At 31.1% G+C, this 12,129-nt stretch overlaps 1 protein-coding gene across 1 annotated transcript in view; it reads left to right on the top strand.

The window, feature by feature from the left end:
• Nucleotides 1–12,129, top strand: part of LOC126916592 (division abnormally delayed protein) — a 255,946-nt gene that overhangs the window by 133,338 nt on the left and 110,479 nt on the right. The window lies entirely within an intron of this gene.

The following is a 12,129-nucleotide window of genomic DNA, read 5'->3' as shown; positions in this document are numbered from 1 at the left end:
ATGCTATAAAATCGTCGATAGACCATTATTCTCGATATGTATGATCCATGCGTGCTTGCTTAATCACTTTTGAAAATTAATAGCAACGTAACAATGGACAATCAGTGAAGTATGGTATTGGTCAATGAAAAGATAATAAAATGGCATTCGATGTCTCGCAAATCGTAGCTTGGTCTGTTGGCTAATTGAAGACTCACGGTACCAGAATACAATACTGCACGCTTAATTGTCGTGGAGTTATCCACTTTAGTTGCTGGAATAAGCCTTCTGAGTACTTAAGACTCGTGATTAATAATGAGTCATTTATTAATCAACGTTAAAATGAAATAATACAGTTTTTATCATTGTTATTTATTTAAATGGCATTCTTATTTGATCGAAGGAAAATTCGGATTATGGGAGATTTTAAGACGAAAATGGTACAAAGCATAAAATTATTTTCTCTTTAAGAGCATTTTGATATTTGAATTGTACGAAATAACTATAAAATAAAAAGAAGCTGTCGAAGACTGGAATAGAATTTGCTCCTGTATTTCTTTGAACGAAAAAGTTTTCTTTACGCTATACAGTTATCGACATTTTTCATTCGTTATAGACACGAGCGTTCAATGTTTTAACCACTTTTCCTTTTAAGCTTCTTTTACCTCAGTCAGCGAAACTTGCAAAAAAGTTCATATTCACGTTTTAAGGTGTAAAGTTTCTTGGAAAATGTGGAGTTAACAAAAGAATAAGTATTTAGCCTTGAGAAAACAGATCGTGAGCAACGATGACTGGGTCGTTTTTAGCCCACTTTTTACCTCTTCCGAACGAGTTTGTCTTATTATTTTATTAAGGGTTATATGGTGTATTATATTATTATTTTATTCTTCAAAGTACTTGTACGCTACATTACATAAAATACAAGGACAATAAATTACAGTTGGGAATTTTATTTTCAAAATACATTTATTTATCGTAACTATTCCGTCCTTAACGTAGACCTATGATAATTATGAAGCTATTAGGTCGTCCGAAAAGTTTCTTTCGTTTCATAAGATGATAACAGATGAACAACAATTTCTGTTTTATATTATTTTATTGAATTAGATATGATCCATTTCGTTATATTGCTACTACTACGTTTGTGCACAATTCAATAAACTAATATAAAACAAAAAATACTGTGCGTCTATTATTTTCTTATAAAACGAAAGAAACTTTTTGGACAACCTAATATATGAAGATTATAAGATTATAAATGTTCAATTTAAACTACCAGTAGTACCATAAAGCATTAAACATATGTTATGTAACAAAAATGATGGTTTCTGTAGATTTATTAAAATTATATTATTGCCTAATATATGCGTCCTTTCTTTTCCAAGTACTAGACTATCAAATTGCATTCTTTAGTTTCGTTTAACGCTCTGGTCTCAAACGATTCAACCATAACAAGACAAGAGTCAAGTAGCGATAAACCAGAAAATGCTATAAAGTGGACATTAACCAGAATCCTCGAAGTTTTTATGTCTCAATTTGAATTTTGTTTCAACCGTTTGAATGAAGGACTTGAATGTTTTCAGAGAACCTTTAGCGCAGAATCGAAATGAAAAAATGCATACCAGTCCTTTCTTATTTTTAAATAAATTTTAATGAAAATTTATTATTTTTCATAAAATCGTGTTCTATATTTATTGTTATAAGAAATTCGTTATATTTGTTGAAATTACGAAAAAACGTCATAGCAAGAAATAAAAGTATAACATCGTTAACTATGAAACTAATCGAACGATACTTGCAAGAATCTAAATGTGTGATTAAATTTAAACTGTTCAAGTCTTGCTTACACTATGCTATCTTCATGAGGTTCAAGAATTTCGCAAATAAAACGATCATTCAAATATAATTTAGGGTGAAATTTTGTACCTGAAATTGTACTTTAGCGCTTCGACAGCAACGGTATAGAATCGATATCTATCTAACAGTATTTCGCTGTATGTCGTCCATTTTCATTTCTGAACCTGGTTGCCCACTGAACTCTTGGCCAGCTAATCTGAAGCAGGGAGCAATTCCAGGTGCGATACCTGCACATTTAACTATCGCAATTCGATTTCAATCTCGCGATAGGCAAGCGTGCACTATCACGTCTTCGATCACGCTGTCATATTACATTGACAAGTGCAGTAACTCCGTTGACGTAGCTTGCCTTGCTAGATCTTCGGATTAGCAACCGTATAAAGGTTTATATTATCAATTCAGACACGAAATGGTAACGAGATGGTTCCGTTCCGACAAATATTGTCGTATATTGTTAAATCTGTCTCCTTATATACAAAATGCTTAACTTAAAGATAGTCATTTATTGTAATACTGCTATGTATAAATGAATTATTAATAAGTATTAATTGCAATTACCCTAAATAAGTCCTGTAAACTAGTCCTGCAGGTAACTATGAGTGTTTGCTTACGAACCATTGCATTGAAAAGTAAATAATAACTAAATTGTAAACGTTGCCAGGAGTCGGAGTAATTATTTATTTATAATACTAATTACCTAAGGACTTTGACAATAAACGTAAAGACAGGCATTTAAATATTTTTCTCAGCTGTGATAATACAAAAAATATGTATATGACATACAACTTGAACGCTATCAGGGAATGAATACGTCGCAAAGAATATTTTTGTTTCAAAGTCATTTCTTCGGGGAGAATTTGAATGTAAATAAACATATTTACATTTTTTTAGAACAAAAGAAAGTAGACAATTTGGGAAGGTATGTAGAAATTACAAGATACCGATTGCAAATATATATTTAGTAAAAAATTAGCATGCAGCGTGAATGGCTATTTTAACCCTGTAGTAATAATTATAATCTCACTGTATATCAAGATTTTGTAATGATTTTGTAATGATAATTATAAATATTTTTGTGATTCCTGTGAAATATACACATGTACCAAATATCTTATAATATTGTAGTTTCTGTATATATTTTCAGATTAATTACAAAGCTTAGCGACGTGTAATCATGATAATCGAGTCTCCTAAAAGTGTTAATGAAATTTCAAAATGTTTCCTATGTTCATAATATATTAATTTCATAATATATTCATAAATGTGTGTACAACTGTTCGAATACCTTCGCGAGCCTCTGGACATGTATTGATGCCATAAACACTGACTGTCTTTGTCAGAACGAAACCATCCCGTTACCATTTCGTGTCTGAACGGATAATATTAGTCAACTTTAAACCAGTCTTTTTTTCGTCCGGCTAATACAGATTGGATCGTTGATCCGTTCGTTCAGTTACGGTGAACAAAATCGCGGGTCAGGTCGATGACTCGTTTACTCGCGTGTACAGTGTACAGTTCTGTACAAGCTATAGAGACACTTCTATGTATATGTAAAAAAAGGTCGGACCTGTTGGTCGTCCTTTGGAAAAGAGACTTAACACTCATCGAGCAAAAAGAATCGATTTCCAGCCGTTTCAACGTACTCGACTCGAGATATTCTGCAGAGTGGATTTTCAATCGATTCCAATCGCTCTCATAGTCGCGAAGGAATGGGAGACGAGAGGTGGAAGGAAAAGGAGAGTAACCGCGAGTAAAGTTTAACGTGGCTTAAAGAGATGCCGAATAGGCTGTTGCTAAACGCACGCAGCTCGTTCGTCTAGCTAAATTTAATACAAAGTTGATCGACAATGATGAAAAAGCCAAGTGCCGTATTTGTCGTTCGTCAAACGTGTAACGTAAAATTCGAATAAATTTTCTGTTCTCATCGTATAGTATCATATCGTAATGTTGAAATTGTCTGTATAAGTATACACCCCTTTTCCTAAATATTAAGACATACTTCTTAAGTAAACCCGAAAAATCGTTAAGAAATTATCAAAACTTTTACGAATGGCCGTTTCATTCGAAATGGTGTAGACTATAAGAAAACCATATACTCGATATCTGCGATATTACCACTTTGATATAAGAAAATGAATTCTCTTCTTGTCTATGTATGCATGTATGACTATGTATGTATATCTGCTGTTTTGAACCGATTTCATCGATTTTGACATCCACATTATTACTGTTTCTTGTTATCTGAATGCATGCATACTATAGATTAACTTCACCATACAGATTCGAATTTTTAGCAGATTTTTCAGAACGTTGTATCTAATTCACCTTCAATTTTACCAACAGGATTTAGATTAGGAAACTGTCGAGGCGCCAACACATAGTTATTATAATTTACTATATTATTGTAAGTCTTTCAGTTTTATAAAATTTTTATTTTTTACATATATTGGACCGCGATATTATACGGGATATTGCGTAAATATAAAATTCTGGTTGATTAATCGGTTCCTTGATATTTTAGATTAATCGCCACGTTCCGTATGAAAGCAGCAGGTGTTCTAGTACTTATTACTTATGAACGAGAGCCTGCATACACCATCGCTCATAAATATCCGTACGTTTTAGTCGAATAGCAACACTACATGAATATAAATTAATAAGAAATTAGTGGCTAAAAGCAATACTTATTATCTTTTTATAGTCTACAAATCATAAGGAAAATTTAGTTATTTGGTTTCGACGATATATTGAAACTCGTTGCGTGATTCACTGATATATTTATTAGTTTTCATTATCAATATTTTTAAAATATTACTAGCATCTAAATATTCTACAACGTGCTGTCGTAAATTTTGTTAAAAACTCCACAACTTCAGGAATTTCATCTTTTTGCTGTAATAATTTCTTCAATACGAACATGTTTGTGCTTGTGCTTTATAAAGTAAGATAATTATTTTTAGTATATAAAATCCACAGATATGTATCTATCTGCATATACAAACATTTAACATCTGATCTAAGGGGGGGAATTGATATATAAACGCATTATCTTTAGACTTTTAAACATACAATTTTTCTGCGAGAAAGGAGAACTACGAAATAAAAATTGATTTATAATTTCTGAATACTAAGAAAAATTCTGTACTAAATTCCAAATTCGTACGATTTATTGATTAATACTTCTTAATGATGAATTTTGAAAAGATTTTCATACAATTATTTCTTAAATTAATTAATAAGCTTTTGTTCATTGAGGAGCATAATGAAATGAATAGGATTTTGAAACAGTTCGAATATTTTTAGATTAAATTCAAGTTGCGTTTATTTTAATTTATATAATCAGTGATTTATTTTAAATTTTTATGTCCAATGAATACTGAAATATAAGCAAATATATATTTATAACAAAGTTAGTAGTCAATATTTAATTTGTACAATTTTTGAGTTGCAACACTTATGTAGCTTGAAATTAGAGTTCGTTATTGTTTAAATAATTATGGGCTATTTTGCTTGTACCTATTTATATTTTTATAGTAATTATTAAAAACTTTTTTACTTTTTGTTTTAGTACTATAATAATTTGATAATAAAATTTAAGTACACTTTAAAAAAAATGTATGCACATGTAAAGGATAAACCATAAAAATGGCTTTGGATTACACTTTTTGATAGCTGTGACAGATGTGTAATATTGTAACGAAGAACAGTTTGACTTCTTTGATAGAAGACGCTTCTAATTAAATAGTCTAAACAAAAATCAACAGAAAAACATATTTTACATGTATAATAATACCAATTGCATTTTAAAATATTACACTTAAGAAATTTATTTTCTGGTTTGGAAAATATGAATGGCGTTGATTTATTTAAAGAGATACTATCTACATTAAAAATCGTTTACAACCATTTAACTTAATCATGAATATTGCTCTATGTCTTTAATATTGAGGAAAATAATTAGGTGTCTTATTTCTTCCGAACTGAATCACTTTGTCCAATTAGTGTTGCGCGCTTTAATAGCATATTACATTTCTCTTATAATATTACTAAGTAAGAGATAAATTAACATTTCTTCTGATGATTAAATTAAACTACTTCATTCAATTACCCTATTATTTTTAATTTTATAATTTCCTTTAATTGCTTTTAATTACTATCCATTTTAACATCAAACGAGAATTATGTAAAAAAATGAATGATTAACAAAGCAAACATAATTCTTTCACAGGAATTAATTGTTCTTAGAAGTTTGCTTTCCTAGAATTGCGATTCCCATTACCGAAGATTGCATGGTAATTCTTTTAGCCTTCATAGCCTTAGAAGTTTCACGTAGTATGTCGTTCCATTCCAAGAATTTTGTGTGTGCGTAAAAAGAAAGAAATTGTTCCTTTATTGATTGTTTACAATCGAATCGACTACTATGAGAGATTATCAAGACTCAGTCGAAATTATAGGTTGAGTTTCTATACTTTTTGGAAAGGCTTAATTTCATTTAGAAATATTAGCAATTGTAATGTTCAAACTGCGGATGTTCATGCATTTATGGAAATTTAAAAAATACAAAAGTGTACAGAATATACATAATAACATGTAACATATGCAAAATAGAGTAATCAGTATCTAGTAAGTGGAACAGTTCTTTGTACAGGTTTTACTATTTTCGTTGCATTCATATGAACATAAAAGTGCACAAACATCCGCAATATAATCATAAGAATCTTTCTGAATTTACGTTTATTTGAAATTTATATTCAAGTGTATGATTTTCTTTGTTTCAGGTGAGCGAATATTTTTGTCGAATTTTCTAGGTAACGATTTCTCCGAGTAAGTACGAAAATAATTCAGATTTCGATTATCCGTAACATGTATAATTGAGAAATTATAAGTTATAAAAGGTATATTTTATTTCAAAAGGAAACCAGCAACAGATGTATCGATTTTTATTAATATTGCAACACTACAGTGTCCGGCAGATTATTACATTCTATATATTTGTTTATAATAGTGTTTGTGTTATTGAGTTGATTGTTTTTTGATACAATACTATTCTTATCGTAGTTAGTAGCAATATAGATAGATTTAATTTATTTAGTTTTTGCATAATAAGCGACAGTGTAAATAAGGGAGAAGTTTAATGTCGTAAAAATATCTGAGTAATCAATAAGTTTTATTAATTTTATATGAAGTATATATATATAAAATATACAATATATACCATAATTAATATAACTTGTTCATTATACGAATATTTTCACGACCTTAAATTTTTCATAATTACAATAAATATTAATACAATACATGTTCTAATATACCAAAAAAAAAAAAACAATTCAATAACACTATTATAAATCAATATGTAAAGCAACAATCACTCGAACACCGTGATTTCTACATATTAGTAGAGTCGCTATGTATAAAAAATTTCTCAAACATTCCGTATAATTATTAGCAAAAACCAATAAAATCATTTCATAATGTAGACATTGAAGAAATGACTCTTGCAAAATATAAATATAAGCTATAAAATCGAAATTGAAGAAAATAAACTGAAAGAGCTGTAATGGCTTATGTTTAACCACCTCTGATACTGTATGATCATTCAAAATTCAAAACAAAATAATACGATCTTCGATTATTTTGCATATCTATGACTAACGCTTTCCTGTTTCGTCGTTCATTCATAAAAGTATCAAGATTTAAACCGCGAAATGTATTAGCAGGCAAGTAATTTTGCAATTCCTTTTTGCCATTATTCGAATACGTATCTTGTTAATGGCATTATGTACGTGTATCGGGGGCTATGCAAACGATATGCTTAACAACATCTAACGCGAGTAATAACTCGCCCAGTTATTATCTATCTCTCGTATCTACGAGATGTAGCCACATATAACCATGTACTTAATGTAATTATTTTATATGTAGTTTACGTGTAGACCACAGTGACGAACAGCGCTGCTTCAATTATGCTATATCGATTCTGGAAACAATGTTGCTCGACTGCAACTCATTCTTTGCCACGTATTCCTTCCATTTACATTTAACATTTTAATTGTCTAATTACTTTACACGAATTATTTTTGCATATAATTAACGCGATCGCAACGGACGATAAACCGCTACGAGATTGGATGTTGCTGAGGAGCATATCTTATTGTACTGAATCACGAAAGTAGCAACAGCTTTTCTTATTGAATAGTCGTAACTTACTTAGAAACGCGTGTTTTCTTGATACAGAATTTACATCGTATGATTCTATTCATTTCATTAAAGTCTATATTCACGACAGATTATTATCAAAGAAAATGAATTTACGATATTTTAAAACTTCAGTATAATAATTTACGATTATTGATAGCCAATTGACCATTAATCCGATGCTACATGAAAAAATAAATTACGAATGTACGCTTGTATAATTAGTTTGTTGTTCTTCTTACTCTTCGGTATTATAAACTTCAAACTATGATTGATGTATATAAGAGCGAAAAAAGACAGATCCCTGAAATGGTAGTCGATTAACATCAAACGAATGTTACGTGAACTAATTTGAACAAGGCCGTAGCAGGCATACTCGGAAATGAAATTAAACTAGTATGCTCGATCGATGGCTATCCCAAGACACACGAAGTTGATCGTGAACGTCTATAGAATACCTATCTCGGGAATATCATCGTGGAAAGTGTTCTAAGAATCGATTATGAGAGTTCAACGTACCAACCTACACTGAATAAGAGGTTTACTCGCGAAATATAGCGAGGAAACGAGGCAGAGTCCAATGGACTACGATCGATTCAGAGATACACACTGCTAGGATTCTGCTTGTTCGAATTCGATTCTCGTCTCCGCCTCTACGGAAGCTATACTCTGTAGTTCGCCACTGTAACTGTCCGCTTGTAATTTTTTCATTGTCCTCGTCAACTCGATGCACAGTTGTTCCAGTTCTATAGACTTATTTCGAGCTGCATCAACTCACCGGACTCACAATTAGCCAAGAAACTTGCAGCACGATCATTCAAGCAAAACAGCGACGATACCATGCGATTGTAGTTGTTCCAAGTTTCCATGAGTGCAAAAATGCAGAGTAAAGTTACGAAAATTTCAGTTTACTTCGATGTAAGTACTAATTCAACAGTGGAGGGAAAGATAAAGAATATTTTCCATTTGTGTAGAGAAAAGTTAATAATTTTAAAGTTGAGTATGTTTTTAATTAATCCCATGTTTCTAAATTATTTGATTTCGAAACATGTATCTTTCCATCTTCTTTCATCTTTTCATCTTTCGAAATATTGATTATCGTGACATTAAAATGATAAAAAGATATTAAAATATCGTTTGTTTTAACAATTATATCTTTGATTCTATAAAATTTCGTTGACTAAGTCCTTGGTTCTTGTACTTTTAATTATTTTATAATAAAATATTCTTTTCTCAAAATTAAGAAATCGGAAATTAAAAAATATACTTATCACGCGTTTTTTCGTGTGATATCCAATTCTACGTTCTAAAATCTAAAGAGAAGCAACTAAGATAAAATTACATAAATTATAGTAAAATTGACAATGTATTAAGGAGATTAAACTCTCTTAGTTTCTGTCATCTATGATACTACTCTCCAACTAATTTCGAACTTCGCCATCTATCCTTTCGTGAACTGAGCGGAATTTTCGTCCCAAACTGGATATGCATATTAGGCATATGAAGTGTGGTTTTCTCAAAGAGAACTTCAACTACGTACAATTTCTTCACAGCGCATGTTTAATCAAAATAATTTTTATTTCAACATCTTTATGTAATAGTATTAATTAGTTTTAATATTCCAGACGTATAAAAGTCATTAATTTCTTATAAGTCAAATAAATAATAATTAACAATTAAATTATTCGAATACTGCTTTTATGTTTCTTTTTTATAGTTTTTTCAATCTGAAGTAACTGATACCTTGTCAACCTACAGCTTACTGATACAACTATTATAGATATTATATAAAGATGATTGCACACTACTATTGCATATTAATTAATTAGCCTCAGTTATGTAGTCAAATAGTACTTTTATTTGAATAAACAAGTTGAATGTTATAGAAACAAGAAATCTAGAAAAATATTCCATCAAAAAATATGGGTACGTGTAAATACTGTATTTTTATATTTTTTACATAATTCTTCTCTTCTCTCTGTTTGGAACAAATCCACCGAATTGAAACGTTGTAGTATAAAATAAACATTGTTGCATTAGATTATTTGCAAACTTTTATAATACTTGTTCAAAGGCATTCGCTATATCGCTTCTACGTTTTACTACTACGTTTTACATCTTCCCGTACACAAATATGAAATAGAACACTTTGATGGGATTACATATATCGGTTGGAAAAATGGAGAAAGATTAACGTTATGTTCTCTAATTTACTGAACGAAAATACACCGAGGTACCTCTTTCCATTAAATGCATAAATTCATGCGTACACATGGAATCCATTTCATATTTTTCGTGCGAGTCTCGTGAAATGTTACAAAATCAACATGTCAATGTGTCAACTGTTAACAAATACTCGTCGAATGCACACTTTGTCATTTCCTATTGTATTATGTAGGATATTTTTCACATATAGAAATGAAACAAAAAAATATATATATTTTGTCGAATTTTATTAATTAATTCAAAACAAAGTTGAAGAATTGTCAATCAATTTTATTTTTCTTTTATATCATATTTTTTAGTATAATTACTATCATTAGAGAATTATTATAAAATACTATTAAATGTAATGAAATTCGCTAATGACTTCATCATATCGAAACCTAAATCATGTTTTTCATAATTGAATTCGGAAATTAGGGAAAAAGACTGTACTATCGAATATATTATATTAGTATCATAGTATACGATATTAATATCGCGTATTAATATTAACGAATGTAATTCCAAAGTAAACGCCAAATCGAACACAGTATATGTTACGTAAAAGAAGAATTAATACATATAAGATGCTAAGAAAATCATAGTTTGAAGAAGTTTATTTCCATTTCTCAATTAATTTCACACAAGTATCTCTAATTGCATTCCAAATTGATTATTCTATACACTACTTAAGAAAATATATCTTTCGTATTCGAGGTAAGAATTTGATTTAAAATTGTGAAAAAAAAAATCATTTCGGAATCACTGCATTCGCTCATCATCCAAATCGTATTCAAACAATCGTTGACCGCAAGTAGGAGACACGAGTAATCTCCAATTAATATTCGAGCATGATGATAAGCTAAATTCTCGTAAAGAGGATATTGTATCGAAGAACGTAAAAGGTTAACGATTTCACGGAGAACGTGGATCGAAAGGCAAATCTGGAAAGAATGCGGTCCGTTTGATGAGAGAGAGAGACGTTGCGATGGGGAAATGAAGCTCGAGAGGTATATGTATAACTGGCGCGGTACGGCGATCGTCTCGACCTCGAGGCCCAATCGCGAAGTAAAGTAGGAGCGGGTTAAACCGGAGTAGAAGCATTGGTCCCGCAAAATACCGAAGTACAATCGATAGCGTTCGAGTTTGATCCTCCACTACGGTCGGCGAGTCAAAGCGGTTTGCAGCGGCGAAGGATGTGTGGAATGCAATGGGCGCGCCACGGGGTGATGTTCTTTCCTCCACCCTTTACCTCTCTCTATATCCTCTCTCTTCTCCTTTCTTCTCTTCTATACTTTTCCCTTTCACTCCCTTTTCCCCTTTTATCTTCCTCGCTCCTCTTCTGCGATTCTTCTTCCTTCGTTTCTTCTGGCCGTTCTTCCTCTCTGTCTCGCAGTGTATTTCGTCGTATCATACATAGTACATGTACATACTTCTACCATCATATTTTTCCTTCTCACTCTAGCGTTTAGTTAAAAAAAAACTTGGTCGCTTGGATATGAGCAAATTTGTTATTTCAATTCTATTTTACTATTTCCGATAAATTGCAATCTACTTATTCAGCTGAAACACACGCGATATTGATTCAATGCAAAATCGCGAAATTACGCTACGAACAAAGAGGGGAGAGAATCTGTGCAGAGGTGATCAAAAGCTAATAAAAGTGGAGCTTTTGCCGTTTATACGTGACGACGGTTTTTATCCCCTATGCAATTTGTCGCAGATTGTGCATACACGTAGCTAATCTAATTTGAATGTTTATGGTTTGAGTTTGGAACTTCCGTTTTAATTGAACACGCGATGCACAGAGCGATATGTAATGCAGTAAAAAATGAATGCTCTCTCATGCGATTGTGAGTGCGAAGCAAAATAACAATTCCTCATATGCAA

This window comes from Bombus affinis, chromosome 5 (genome assembly GCF_024516045.1).
Source record: "Bombus affinis isolate iyBomAffi1 chromosome 5, iyBomAffi1.2, whole genome shotgun sequence".
Lineage (NCBI taxonomy): Eukaryota > Metazoa > Arthropoda > Insecta > Hymenoptera > Apidae > Bombus > Bombus affinis.
The sequence above is the reverse complement of the archived record's forward strand: the minus strand, read 5'-3'. Positions and strand labels throughout refer to the sequence as shown.